Source organism: Poecile atricapillus, chromosome 2 (assembly GCF_030490865.1).
Source record: "Poecile atricapillus isolate bPoeAtr1 chromosome 2, bPoeAtr1.hap1, whole genome shotgun sequence".
Classification (NCBI taxonomy): Eukaryota; Metazoa; Chordata; class Aves; order Passeriformes; family Paridae; genus Poecile; species Poecile atricapillus.
The window spans coordinates 103,331,624-103,346,643 of record NC_081250.1 but is presented as its reverse complement, the minus strand read 5'-3'; the positions used below and the strand labels follow the sequence as shown (position 1 = coordinate 103,346,643).

Below are 15,020 nucleotides of genomic sequence, written 5' to 3'. Positions count from 1 at the left end.
GCCTGGTATTGTCCCTACTTCTGTTGTTGGCAATTTACGTACCAGCATCATAAAACCATGAACGTTGGTGTGCTTGTTTATCACGAGAATAAGACATTTCTTTGTCAGAATTCACTGGCAGTTAGTTATGGAAGCAGGACTAATATGGAAGAAGTAGAAGAAAATATATGCAGAATATTGCTTATTGCAAAAATAGAATTGTTTGATGTGTGCTTTTTAAGACAGAAGGAAAAGTAAAATAAGTTACAAAAATGGAGAGGAAGTGTAGGAAAGAGAGAGGGATGTGTATTAAAAAGTAAGTTAGTAATTGTTTAAAATTGGTAAGACAAAGCATTAAAAGAATGAATAGGATGACCGAGTCTGTCAAACAGACATTAATTTGGTGCAAAGTAGCATGGCTGCCTGGGAATAAACTGTGTTACATATCTGTAATTCTTCATAAGGTAATTTCACTCAACATAAAGTTCTGAGGGATGGATCTTTTCTCAGGAGAACGTGATGTTTTCAGAGAACAAGTTTGACTTTTCAGAGATATGTGACATTTAGTATTTGTAAAATGTTTGATTTGGCGCCATGTGACATGTTGATTTAGAAATTGGAGCGGTACAGAATCATCAGCATACATCAAATGTCTTCTAGAAAAATGGTTAATAGGTAATCAGTGTGGAGTATGTGGAGGTCCTCTGAGGATTAATTTTGTATCTCATGGTGTTTAACCTTTTTATTAGTGATGAGGAAGAGCTACATAGTCATTACTGATAAAAGTGTGCAGATGACAGCACGGTTAGTGCCATGGTAAGCAGTGATCAGAGGAGAGCTAAGTCATCTAGTAAGGTGGAGCTGTATGTTCCGACACAGAAATGAAGACATGCCTCCAGCCTCAAGAAACATTATTAAGGAGACAGTGATTGAAAAAGACATGGAAGCCATGCTCTGTGATGTGTGATCAGAAGTATCTGAAACAGGAGGGACACTTGGCATTATTATTATGTCATTAGAATACTTGATCTAGCTCATGCAACATCTCAACTCATGAAATCAGGGAAGCTCAGAAGAACAACTGTTCTGAACCATTAAGTCTTTGGGAGCACACCTTTGAAATTCCTTAAATATAGAATCTATTGAGCAAGTCATACTTACAAGATTTGATCTATGTTTGGAAACATGCTGTAGAGAACTGCTGTTTAATAATTGAGGCAGACCGCTAGTAAAAAAGAAGCCTGAATGACTAAACAAATTCAGGCTGAGAATAAGGTGAATTAATGTTTGGAAAAACCAGAGAGTTGAAGTGGATGTTCCTTTGGTACCTGTGGTCCTAATAGGATGCGTGAGAGAGAGAGCTGGTTGATATTATAAGGCCATTCTTCATAACCTTTGGATGATCATGGCAACTGGAAGAGGTGCCTGAGAGCTAGAGGAAAACAAATATCAAAAAGAGCAAGTAAAAGGATTCAGGAAACAACAGGCAGGTCAACCTCACCTCAGAAGGTGATGGAGCAGCTAATTCTGAAAACCATTTTCAGGTGTATGAGGGACAAGATCAGGAGGAGTAGCATGAACTCACCAAGGGGAAGTGAGCAATGTGATGACCTTCTTGACCAGCTTGATAACCAGCTATGATGAAATGTCTGTCCTGGTAAATGAGAAGAGAGCACCAGATTTTGTCCAGCTTGACTGTAGTACCTCACAGAGATGCTGATGGAGTATAGGTTGAATGAGCAGACAGTGGACAGGCAGAAAACTCTGTGAGCATCCAGGCCCAAAGGGTGATGTTCTGTGGCACGTAATGTTAGTTGAAAACTGGTGACTGGTGACAGACTTGGGGGTCCAGTCCTGTTCAGCATCTTCATTAATGATCTGGATGAGCGGGCAGAGCACACACAAAAGCAAGTTTGCAGTTGACACAGAACTGGAAGGGGTGGCTGATACACTAAAGAACTGTTCAGCAAAATTTAAAGTCCTGCACCTGGGGAGGAATTCTCCCTGACATCAGTACAGGCTGGTGTCTGACCAGCTGGAGAGCAGCTTTGCAAAATAGGTCTTATGGATCAAGGTGAACACCAGGCTGACCATGAGCCAGCAACAGGCCCTCACAGTAAAGGCCAGTGGTCTCCTGGGTTGCATTAGGAGTATTCCCAGCAAGTCCAGGGAGGTGATCCTTCCCCTCTGCTCAGCACTGGTGAGGCCAAAGCTGGAGTGCTGGGCTCAGTTCTAGGCTCCCCAGTACAGGAGAGACATGAATATACTGAAGAACACCCAGTGAAGGGCCACAGAGATGGTGGACTGGAGTATGTCTCTCTAATAAAAGGATAAGAGTACAGGAGCTGCACAGCCTGGAGAAGAGAAGGCTTAGGGGGATCTTATCAATGTCCTTAAATACCTGAGGGGATGGTGCAGAGGACAGAGCCAGGCTCTATTCAGTGGTGCCCAGTGATGGGAGTAGAGGCGATGGGCACGGCACAACCTGAAACACAAGAGGTTCCCTCTGATCGTTAGGAAACTGAAAGATGTGACAGAAGTCTGCCACAGATTGCCTGTGATGGTTGTGGAGTCTCCAGCCCCACAAATACTCAGTAACTGGCTGTTGTCACTTGATGCACAGTTCTTACCTTCTTTTTAAATCTTTAGACCTATTTGGTACTTCAGATATAGAGACCAAGTACAACTTTTTATAAAGATTTTTAAATGTTTAAGTAAGATGCATTTGAAAAAATGTGAAAATTCCCCTAAAAGCTCAAGTGTTTTAATGGCTAATAAATAATTAAAGGTAAATCAAGAGAGATACTTGAAAATCTGCATGAAAATGTGTGTATATATACCATATATAACAAGTGATATTATTTTGTAATATTATATCAGTACTTTCAAATAATTGAGCCTAAAACCTCTGAGCTAGCCTAATCTGTCATAAATCAATGATACTGTCCTGATCTATACTGTTTGGAGACATGAGCATACATTTAGCTATTATTATTTTTATTCCTATCCTGAAGCAAACTTTGGCAACTGAGAGGGTATGACCTTCCCAGTGTAACATACTGGTGTCCCAGGAATATCAGATGTTTTTCACAAAGGATCAGACATGCTTGTTCCAGCATTACAACCTGGAAAAAACATCCCTTTCATCAGGCGTGGAAAGCAAAAAAGAATTTGCTTTGTGGAAAGCAAAAAAGAATTCGAATCAACTTGACAGTTTTTTGAACTTGCTCATACTCAGATGATTACAGTCACTCACACGCAGACCTGAAATGGCTTCAGCAAGGTTGGAAAGTAGATTGAAGATTTGTGTGGCCTCAATTTTTCTTTTTGTTACAGTATAACATTTAAGTGAGTTTACTACTGACTTAATCCTCTTATAAGCAAGATTTGAAAGTAATTCTTTTATCTGGGTAGTGTAGTGATAGTGCCCTATTCTGCTGTGTGGGAGGTTCAAGAGTTCGCTCTTTGGGTCATCTAAGTTTGGGCATGTCAGCACTGCAGCTGTAATGTTTTCAGCAGTGTCAAATGTGGGTCTCTCTTGTAGCTGATGAGACCTTGTGAAAATACCAGAGGTATCTAAAATTAATTAATTCTTTTACTTCTGAAAGAAGGTTATGGATGTGATGAATGAAATAAAGTATAATTTACTGCAAGAGATAATGACTAAAACCAAGGGGGGAAAAAAAGCAGTAGCTAACTACATTTAAAAATAGAAAGTTATTTATACCTGTAGCACAGTTAAAGCCTGTTTTGCTGTCTGAATTTAGCAAGCAGACCTGGGATTCAGCCTTAGTGCTGCTAATGACTGGAGGCATTATTGATGTAGTGAACTAATTACCCATGTGATGAAGTTGCCTGTTGGAGGTTTTTGACTGCTTCATCACTGTGGCACCTCCTATAAGTTAATTCACAGAGCAGCACAGGTAAAAATCTCCAGGTGGAGGTCATGCTCTCCTTCATCCAGTCACAGAGTCCTAATGACAGCAGTAAGTAATCTAGAGATGAATATTTTCCTGAATTATTGATTTAGTAGAGCTTTATCAATGGTTTTATCACAGAACTAAAGTCTGTAGTGCTGCACAGTCAGTGCATGGGAAAATGCATATGTGGGGACTTTAAAAAGAAAACCAGAACAGCCTTTCTCACCCGAAGGAAAACCCACGGATATTAAAAGAAAAAAAAAAGAAAAAAAAGAGTGGTAGGATTCTTGGGTTAGTGGGCAGGACAGGAGCTGCAGGGGCTTCAATGTTTGATTTAAAATTTGATCTATATATAAAATTATTTTGTGGCATGTGTTTTCAGGTATCTCAGTGCACACATTAGAAGTCAGAACAAAAACAACTTGTTTAATTAGATGATAAACAATTTCACTTGAAATTTATAGGGAGAAATACCATTAGTAAAGCAGATTAAAAAGGAAAATAATGAGTACCAATGTGTTCTTTCTATTTTTTCTTTTGCTCTATCCATTGATGAAGTAGAATATAAACTTCTGATATATGGGGCAGAAGAATTATAAAATTCATCTGAATGTTATTAGTATAAAGACATATTTAGGTTTTTTTTTTCTGTTTTTAATTGTGGCATAGCTAAAAAACCTCTTGAGACTAGAAAAGCTAACACTGCCTTTGTTCTTTACTTAAAGCTAGAGCTGTGTTGTAAATAGTCTGTATTTTTCATCCAAGCTTAATATGCTGTAGTATAACAGGATGCATTAAGTGTTCTCTAACAACTGCAGAACTCATCAAGCAAATGGAAAGATTAGCCCTGAAATCAAGCTTCAAACTTTTATTTTCTCACAATCAATAGACAAGTAATGCACGTTGGATTTATAATGATATGAGATTGACTGCTTAAATCCTTTTTAAAGTTCAAAGCTGGAAACAGATTGTGTCTACAAGCAATCCACAGCAGAGTTTCTAAGTAGAGGCTTGTGATAAATAAGTGAAATTGGGTTTGACTCAAACAGCCCATCAGTCCCATATGGGTTTAGCAGGAAGATTTCAGGCTCAAAAAGACAGAGGTTTGGAGAAGCATCAAGCATTGGTTTCACAGCACCTGAGATTGTTTTGTGGAGTCTGCTGGGAGATGTAAAGAAAAGAGGCTCATTAAAAATGAGTAGCACCAGGGAGAATGATTGAGCTTCAAGTACACTTGTGTTTTTTAGCTTGAAGAGTTTAAAGGTGAAGATACATTTTAAAAGCTCAACTGGCAGATGAGAGAATGCTGTCAGGTTTCTCAAAGAAATCCCTTTATATAGAGAAAAATAGCATGTTATAGTAGTTTTTTGACAAGATCAAAGGAGAAAAAAAAAAAAAAAGCAAACCCAAAAAATTACTCAGCTCAGAATGTCCTGATAGTAGGATGAAATAATAGTTAATCTCTCAGCTATCAAAATTGGATTTTGATAAAACAGGTTGTTTGCAGTCCTGCTATCTGATAACTTCAGAGGCAGTATTTACTGCTTGTAAAAGCTGTGAAATCTGGGGAAGAAGTTAGTCTTGGGGCTCCCCTTGAGGATATTCTATCTGTAACAGCAGTTCAGCTATGGTATCTTAAAGTTTGCTGTCGGTCCACTGCCTTAGAGATGGGTTTTACCTAATCAAGACTTTGAACTGTTTTACATTGTTATACTGATTTACTTTAGAAAAACATGATATTGAGCTTTAAAATCAGAATTTAGATTCTTACTTGCTTTTTTCAGATATAATCTGTGCTGTTAACAGATACAGTTGTTACACAGTAGTTAAAGTAATATAAAATATCACAGGTTTTGATTAGTCTGTAAGAAGAAAGGATTGTTTGTCAATGTGTGTCCATTTACCTAATGCTGGAAGACGGGGCGTGAACAAAGCCACATTGACCTGGGAAATAACACTTTGGCTTGATTTGTTCAGTCAGAGCAAGTGTCCTTTGGCTCAATCTGAATTGCAAATTTATGTAATAAATGTGTTAAAGCAACGTGGTCCTTCTTTTTTCATAGTCTCATAGCATGAAGTGCAGCTGATTACTGTTTGGTGAAAACTTGTGTGGCTCTTGGCACAACCATAGACAAAAGAACAGTGGCTGCTCAGTGTGCTACTTAAGTTTGCCTTCATTCACATCCATTCATTCCTGCCTATCCATTATAACATGGGGAAAAACTTTGTGGGGAGGAATTGAATGGCACAATTTCTAACTAAGAATGAAAGTGTTGGATTTTAGTAATTTTAAGAAAGAGGAGCTGTTTTTTGAAGTTATTAAAAAGTGCCTTAGCGAAAAACAGATTCCGCTGGGATCAGGAATTTAATGGCTTTGTGAATTGAATGGCTAGCAGTGCTGGTTGTGAAAAAGGTGTTCTGACTGTCTTTTATTAGGCTGTATTTCCCCAGAGCCCTAGGATGGATGTAGCATGAAAAGGTTTGTCTTCATGACAAACTGAAAATCTAATATGGTGTTTCCTGAACAGATGTTAGAGAAATGGTCTGGTGTGGTCTCATAATCACAGTCTTGATGATTGTATGCTTCCGAGGTTATACTGTGTTTTAAATAGAGTATTGGGATGAGCAGACCCAGTATTATGATAAATTTTGGCTGTAAGGCATATGTTTCAATCTCTTCCTCCCAGCTGGGATGGAAAAAAAGAGTAGGTTTTCCCACCCTTTTTTTCCTTCCTTCTGAATTTCATTTTATTTTGCTTCAGACTTTCCATTATATATGATTTTTTTCTTGAATATCCTCTGTGTAGTTCTATATTGTTTTCCACTTCTACAGTTTTGTGGTGCTTTCCAAATGTCTTTCCCTGCTCTTCTCTCCCCTTCCCTGGATGAATCTTTCTGGGATAGCTCTACTGTGCTGTTTTGGTGAAAGATTCTGGGATGCTTGGGTGAGGTGAAATGAAAAGGACTAAGCAGTTTTTAGGACAATCAGTTAAAAAAGTGGAATTAATATGAAACTACTGAGAGTAGACAGCTGTCCTATTTGGTTGGAATTTGCTTATTTTTGACACATCAGCACAAGTGGTTACATCCCTCATAAATACCATATTGGGAGGTTAATGGTGAGGGATATTTGAGTTTACCCTTTATCAGGGTAGCACTTCACCTAAGGAAACAAGTTAGGATTTTGCCTTTAGACATTGGTAGCTCTGTACGAGCAAATGAAACCAGGAAAGAGTGAAATCAAATTCGTAATTTCTTACTGTGTTTAGATATTTTCTTTCAAGCATCTGTACATGCTTGAGCATATTTTTGTGATAGATCTTTCCTCAGTATACTGAAAAGAGAAGCGAAGATAAAATTGCAATAAAATCTAAACGAGAAAAGGTTAGAGGCATTCTACATAATAATTAAATTAATAGGGGCAGCATCTGTTGCCAGTCTAAGAAATCACAAATAGATGCTGAGTGGAAGAGAGACCCCTGTGGAATGTGCTTTGTCCCTTGGCTGACAGAAGGGTGAAGTGCTGCAGACTGCTGCTTCAAAATTGCAGCTGGGAGGGGGAGTGTGGTCCAGGAGCTGCACTGAAAATCACACCTCTTCCTTTTCTTCCCTAGAAAAGAGTACAGAGACAGTGTTGTGGGTTTTACTAGAGATTTCCAAAACAGAGGTGTCGTTTCAGATCCTTTAAGGGGTGCTGCATGGTGTCAAATGAAAGTATGCCTAATTGTTACCTTGTGACTGCACTGTGTGCATTCCACCCTCCTGATCATGTCCTTACTAGTCTCCATTTCAGGTAAATGGGGGTAAAAATAATGTCTCCCATATCTCTGTTCCATAGTATCTGCTTTCTTTGCCATCCAGGCTGGCTGACTGCTTTTACATGTTTAATAAAGGGGTTCTGTGCACTTCTGGGTGGTAGCTATAAAAAAAAATTAAAGAAATCCTGTGGTATAAACGATATGAAATAGGTGTGCAGTTGCATTTTTGTTTTTCTCAGTAGGCTTTTTCCACTGCCAGAATATAATTTGAATTTTTAATTCTGTTTTAAGTATATGAAGAAGGTTCCTTTTGTTATTTGTAGGTCAAAGCTTTATACTGAAATGTTTCAGGCTGTTTATATAAGATTTTTTTGTATTTTGAAGCACATTTTTGTCATGTATTTGTGATAAACAAGATGCAAAACATATGGGAAATCTGCCTTTTGTTAATTCATTTCTGTAGTGGTTTTGACCAAAGTCCAGAATTTAATCATGTTCATTCAGCTCCAATAAAAATGTAAATCACCTGTCTCCCTTTTGCAACTGGTATGCCCAGCATGATCTTTTTTAATGTGGTGTGTACATCTGTAGGTTAAAAAGATGTTACAAATTGGACTTCTTGTTGTTCCTGGAAAATCTTTGCAAAGTACTTCTCATATGGAGCTTTTTTTGGTACAAAAGTTATCCTAACATACATTTGTAAAGTAAATTCCTTAATCTAGAATTCAATTTAAGCATAAATTAGTAATTTAAAAGGACAGCAATACACACGAAAAAAAAAGAAAACAAACAAAAAAATCCCACCAACCCCCTCCCTCCAACAGCCACTAAAATTTATCCGTAGCTGTTATGCATACAAGAAATGTCTCTTACTATTAACTCATGTCAAACTGGAAGAATAGCTGTTAGTTTTAACACCCAGCATGATATCCTCCCTTTAACTAAAGCATAAAATTTGATGACTTCTGCAAATATGCTTGTTTTAATAGTACTTCTCAAAATAGGATCTCCATAATACATTTCTACATAATCCTGTACACTCCTTATAGGATTGAAAATTCAGATATTTCTCTTGGTAGATGTCCTAACTAGTGACAACTGTAGCAGGGTTATAATTTGTGTGTGTAAGCATGTATGTGCACTTGCCCATATAATTGATGCCATATGTTAAGAGATGCTATCACTAATATTATGAAATCGAACACCCTGCCATTAAATAATGCCAGAAATAAGTTTGCTCATAGAATATGAATGTGCACTCTTTTTCCCATGGGCCTCATAAATATTCACTGATACAAAAATGACACAAATACATGGATTGTATTTGCTTACACAAGATAGATGATTTTTATTTTAAGAGCCTTTATTCATTGTCTTGCTTTGGAGAGTGGTTTCTTTTTCTGTTTTTTTCACAGGAGTTTAAATGCACATATGGACATGAAACTTTCTTCAGGGCTTTTCAGTCTAGGAACCCAAATTTTGAAGAATTCTCAGTATCTATTAGGCAAATGCAATTGTTAAAAAACATTTTAGTTGCCTAAGTGTGGGTAACTTTCTGGGGAAAGCTAGAACTGACAAATATACTTTCCATAAAATTCAACTTTGCTACGTTATCCTTGTGTCACCAAAACTGAAACATTTTTGGCAGCATTTATGTTGATTCAGTTTCTGTCAGGTAAGTGGAGGGAGAAAAGAGAGAACAACTATAAATGTTTTATGAACATGTGGTGAGGTTTTGAAGACTCTTAAATAAGAGCTTTAAGTGTTTGTCTAAATGGAGGTTTTTTTGTATGTTGTCATGTGACAGTATCACCTGTGATACTGCTGGAATTTTGTCCATAAATTTGGAATTCTCTAGCATTCTTATTCTACCTTCTTCATAAGTCTCAGCACAGTTTATATAATTTTTGTCTTATTTTCTCCCTTAGGGACAGAATTAATATCAGACTTTCTTAGTTCCTAAATACATATTTTTACCTCATGATCTTTGCTCTGGCTCATGAGATTTCTCCAGACAATTCTTCTATCCTCTGCCTTTTTCAAAACCCATTCTGAGCACAGCCACAATCAAAAAAAGGTCTCTAATTGTCAAGTCTGTTTCCTTTTGCTCTTCTTTCTCATCCCCATGCATATGTAGACAGATCTACAAAATGTAGATACTGTTTTAAATTAGATCAACTTTATGCAGCACATGGATTTTCAGGCTCCCTGACCAGTAATACAGATGACAGAATTATTTTAGAGCTCTGAACACTTTCCTTTGGTAGGAAAAACAAGACAAACCTTGGTCTATTTTGAGAGAAAATAAGTGTTCCATTTTAAAAGAGACTACCCACTGTTGAAAGCTCACTTGTAAAGCCTGCATGAGAATTTTTGGTGCATGTATGTCTCTGCAGATACTTCTGTGTGTGCTTTGGAGGCACACAGAGAAGAGTTTATTTTACTGGCTATCTCTGAGCTAGCATGTCTGATAAGTCCTTTCAACTCTTTTGAAAGGGCAGGTAGAGCCTTTTTTTCTGCTAAGAAACCACACACTAAGTAGAATCCAGCAGACCACTATGTTCAGTTTCTACTAAGTTCTTTAAATAATCTATTTACCTAGCTGAAGTTAGTTTGCATGAACCTTTATTGGCTCAACCATTTATTGATTTCAGAGAAGCAAATGGTTTTGAACTAGGCAATTTCTGTCATCACCCCATCTATAGTAGAAATTACACAGCAGACCAGACCTGTGGTACAGGTTTGCAGGCAGCAGTTCAATTTTTTTAATGTTAAAAATTATAATTTTATTCTCACTGTTGCTTTCTCTAATAGTGAGTTTATAATTGAGAATGGCTTATTCTCCTCTTTATGACTCCTTATCTTCCCCCAAAGGAGAAATTGTTTATTCTCTGATGGGATGGCTTGTCAGCTTAGAGGCACAGGATCCCATTTTCCTAATGCTGTTTCTCAGATCACTTTATATTGTTGTGAGAGTGTCTAGATAGGATGATTGTCCTGAGGAGTAACCCTTGAGGATAAGCTGACTCATTCACAATCTTAGCAATTGCCGTTTGTCATGGATTTTCAGTTATTTCAGTTTTCTTTTGCCTTGGTATGTTGTCTGGGTGATGCACTTGGTCCATTGCTCTTGGATGCAGGCATGTTCATTCAGGAGGGAATGCAGTTGCCTGAAGAATGCTATGTTGTTGGTTTGGGCAGAGGCTTCTTTTTTTGTTACAGACAGAAAGGAAAGATAAATTGCCTAATAGGAGATGTATCTTCCCCTGAAATATCCAAGACTCCTGATATAAAATGGGGTCTAGGCATCCCAGCTTTCAGGTCAGATATCAACATTTTAATTTCTATTTCAAAGTATAGCTGCATTTCACTTAGAGTTAATTGACATAACCCCATTTCCAGTATGAAACCAAAAATAACAGAGACAGCAGAATTCAGCATACTTTTTAAATGAGAAAAAGAAGAATACTAGGAAAACAGGGGATTCAGTAAACTTATCTTCTGGGTTCACATTTTCTGCAGCAGAATTCATGGTACTGTGGCAGATCAGAAACCATGGGGCTTTGCTGCAAAGAAAAAAATTATTTTATCCCAAAGCAGGGACATTGCATTAGTTCTGGTATGCACTTATGTTCCCTGCCAGTGCTAGCACTGACATAACAATTCCTAGATTTAGCACTTGTACACTTGGCAGCAAATTTTTGATGGAAAGTAGATAATGATCTGAGATCTCTGAAGTATACAAAATCAACAGAAATAAAGTAGTGTCCAGCGTAATTGGAACTTTTTTCTACATTACTTTTTGTCACTTAAAGGATTTGTAGTATCCTACTGTTTGCCAAGGTATTCTTGGAGAATGCTTCATAACAGATGTCAAGGGTCTGTGAAACACAAAATAGTTGGAATAAATTAGGAAAAATACAGTGTATTCTTTATCCCTGTTACTTTAATTGGTTGCTTTCATCTTAAATTATATTCCTTGTTTAAGCTCATAAATTTTTCAAGATCTAAAGTAGTTTAGACAGCTAAAATTGAAGCATCCGAAAAGGACTACACTCAGACAATGTCATAGTTACATTGAACTGAGTTCATGATGGTTAAATGGATAATTGCAGTTGAAAGAACCATAGGCTGTAATAGACTGTGTTGCATTTTGTGCATTTGTAAATTCAGTTCCCCTTAGAAATCCAAAAATATCTATAAAATGCAGCACAAGCCAAAGAATCTTAGTGGGATATATATCTTCTGTTTTACTTATAAATATTTCAGTCAGCAAGGAGTTCATCCTTTAAAATATGGTTTGGCCATCCAAACTGTGATATCAGTATAACAGGCAGGAAATTGCTTTGCTTGATTAAACTGTGTAACAGCCAATATGTATTTTGATTATTATTATAAATTCTAGTAGCAAAAAATGAGCAGATTTCTCAAGTGAGCGGGTTGATTATAAACAGCAGCCTGTCTTGGCAGTGGCTAGTGTTTCAAAACAGTGTGATGATGAGAGACATTAAAGACCTGATAATTGCTCAGATTTTACCAGTCCTTGTTGATACCATGGGTCCATTTCATGAGCTAAAAACCTCGCACAGTAAGAGAACCATGACTACAAAATAGAGGAAGCACTGCAGTGGCAGCCAGGAGAGCTTCAGGAGAGGCAAATGTAGGGGTTTCTCAAAGGTTGATGACCCATTTCTAAGGAACTTCATCTTGTAGTATGGTCAAATATAAGAGGCAGAACTTCCAGGAGTTGGTCATAAGCCACTAGGATCGTTGATGACTCTTAATTTACATTGATTGTTTCTTGACTGGTTTGGCTAAGTGGGTTTTTCGGTGTTTGTTTTGTTCCACTAAGATGTTCTGTGTTACAAGCTGGCCTTTCCTTCTAACACCTATATATGCCATGTATGCTGTTTTAATCTGCACAAGACTTTACAAGAAGTCGTGGCTGTGCAAAGCCTTTATTAGTATTCATCTTAACCTCAGTGTCTCGCCATCAAAAGAAACATGGCTAGATACCTGTGCTATTAAAGATCTAATGTGTGGCAGTCAGTGCTCTGGATAGGTGACTGTACAGCTTGATTACTTGCAGTGATACTTGCTGAACTAACTTTATTACTTGTGGGTGGAAGCCTTATGGGAATTGAAGGAGTTCAGGAGTTCCTTTAAAGCTCTTCCTGTAGCAGACATGAATATTTGATACCTATTTTGATGAAGTTACAGTAACAGCAATACAACAAAGGATGTAAATGGCAAAGATGGAAAAAAAAAAGAAATCCTAGGAGTGTGATTTAGCTGTAGACTTGCAAGAGAAATGAAGAAATACAAGCAGTGAGGAAGGATCCTGTGTTGAGAGAAAAAGGGTCTAGACAAACAGAACTGTTACTCTATTTATCCACATTTTTGACATCTTCCTTATTCATGAGAATGGCAGAAGCCTTTATTAACCATCTGTAATCACAAATCTTGCTTTTTTTCCAGTATTGGATATTTTGCAGTGCTTGGCTGGGCCTATGGATTTGAGGAAGAAAGCTATACTATTTTGTCTTGTCACTAGAGATACGTTTGATGTAATAAAGTGTGGGAGCTATTCCATATATTCGTTGGTCTTGGTTTGAATTGTAAATGCTGATTTATGCCAACTTCTATTTGGTATTTTTTGCCAAGCTTGACTACACTGCAGACTGCATAGCTTGGTGTTTAAATTTATGTCCTATTATCATTAGCAGTACTTTGGCAAGGAAACTGCCTTTCCTTTTTATTTTTATTTTATATAAAAAAGCACAAATGTATCTGTTAAAGTTGATGTTCAGCTTGTATTTCTGAAACTTAGCTTGTGATGTATTTTATGAAGTTTAATATTTATGCAAGTAATTCCAGTACTAGAAAAAAATGTGTAAATGCCTAAATTTCTAAGCTTTCCCTCTGGAAATGTTGCAGATGTTATTTAATATACTCTATAAAAATCTCATGTATTTCTGGATTTTTTTGACTTCAGGAGAGAGAGAGAGTTTATATCTCTTGTTAACATTGAGGCAGAATGTTGGAGTTCGGAGTTGTGAGTTTTTTAATGGGTTTTCTGTTCCCGTTGGATTATCTAATTGAATCCTTTGCACTTAAATTTGTACAGAAAAAAGCAGTTTCCAGAGGTGCTCATTTCCCTCATATACTTGGATGTATTGGACACTTCCTATAGAGAGATATTTTAGAACAGAGACTAGTACAGGATGACCTGTGTTGGAGGGTAGGGCAAACACAGTATGTCTGTAAAGGCCAGTGTAATATTCTCACTGTTAAGAGAAGAAAAAACTAAATTCTTAGTGATTGCATGTAAAAATAATTTCTATTGAAGATTATATGCTTGCAGAGTTCTTGCTATGAATCTCAAATATACACTTGGACTAGTTATTAGGAAGGCTGGACTCCAGTTAGGTGGTATTTGTCAGGTGTAATGGAATTTTGTCTTCTACTTTTTGTTAAGTGTTGTGGTTTTAAGCCCTTGGAAGAAATTAATTCTATCCTAGTGAAAATGGGACAATATGGTATTCTGTAATGTCATTTATAGTGCTCTAGGAAAATTCAGATTTTAAAAGTAATTTTTTAAGCTAGATTTTGTCTGTTTCCTATTTTAATACAGCTTGGCAGGGCTAAACCTACTGTGCCTTTGGACAGAAAGCAAATGTGATGAATATCCCTAAAGTTTAGTTTTGTTTGAACAGCTGCAGAATTTCCTTTAATATGGACAGAAATATCTCTGACTAGAGTTCTATTTATTTTCAGAAACAGGAAAGATGTCATTCTTCACTGGAGTGAAACATCAAATAAAACAGAATTTTGTAACCCTCCTGTTAGATGATAACAATGTAAAAAAGCTGAAGTTTCCTCTGTTCCACAGGAAAAAAGCAAAGCTTTTCTGTTTTCTTTTGGATAATGTTAAACTGCATTCTTCTGAATTTGGGACATTAATTTTTTCCCTACCCCAGCTTGAGGGAGTGTGAGCTTTTATAAGATGTTATTCTCTTCTAATTTACTCAGAAGAGAGTGAGGAGAAAAAAAAAAAAAAAGAGGAAATAATATTGTTTTTCTTTCAGAGCTTCTGAGACTGAGCATAGATTGACATTTTGAGGTAGATGTGTTGTGTTGTGCCACAAGTGGCCATGCTGGTACCTGTTCCCCGTGCAGCATACCTGGGAGCATGTAGGTTTTTCCTTGCTTGGAAAGCAAGATACAGGAGTGAAAGCTGATGTTCCCACCCTTTCAGTTTTCTTCTAAAATGTAGGTACTTAGGCATGGAATAATTTTTTTCCCTGAAGAATGTTAATAATGCAATCTTTTAATATTCTGATTTTTACTGCTATTTATTTTG

The 15,020-nt window shown here is 37.0% G+C and overlaps 1 protein-coding gene across 7 annotated transcripts in view; it reads left to right on the top strand.

Annotated features, from left to right (window-relative positions):
* Nucleotides 1–15,020, top strand: part of PTPRM (protein tyrosine phosphatase receptor type M) — a 449,216-nt gene that overhangs the window by 85,118 nt on the left and 349,078 nt on the right. The gene's annotated exons all lie outside the window — the stretch shown is intronic.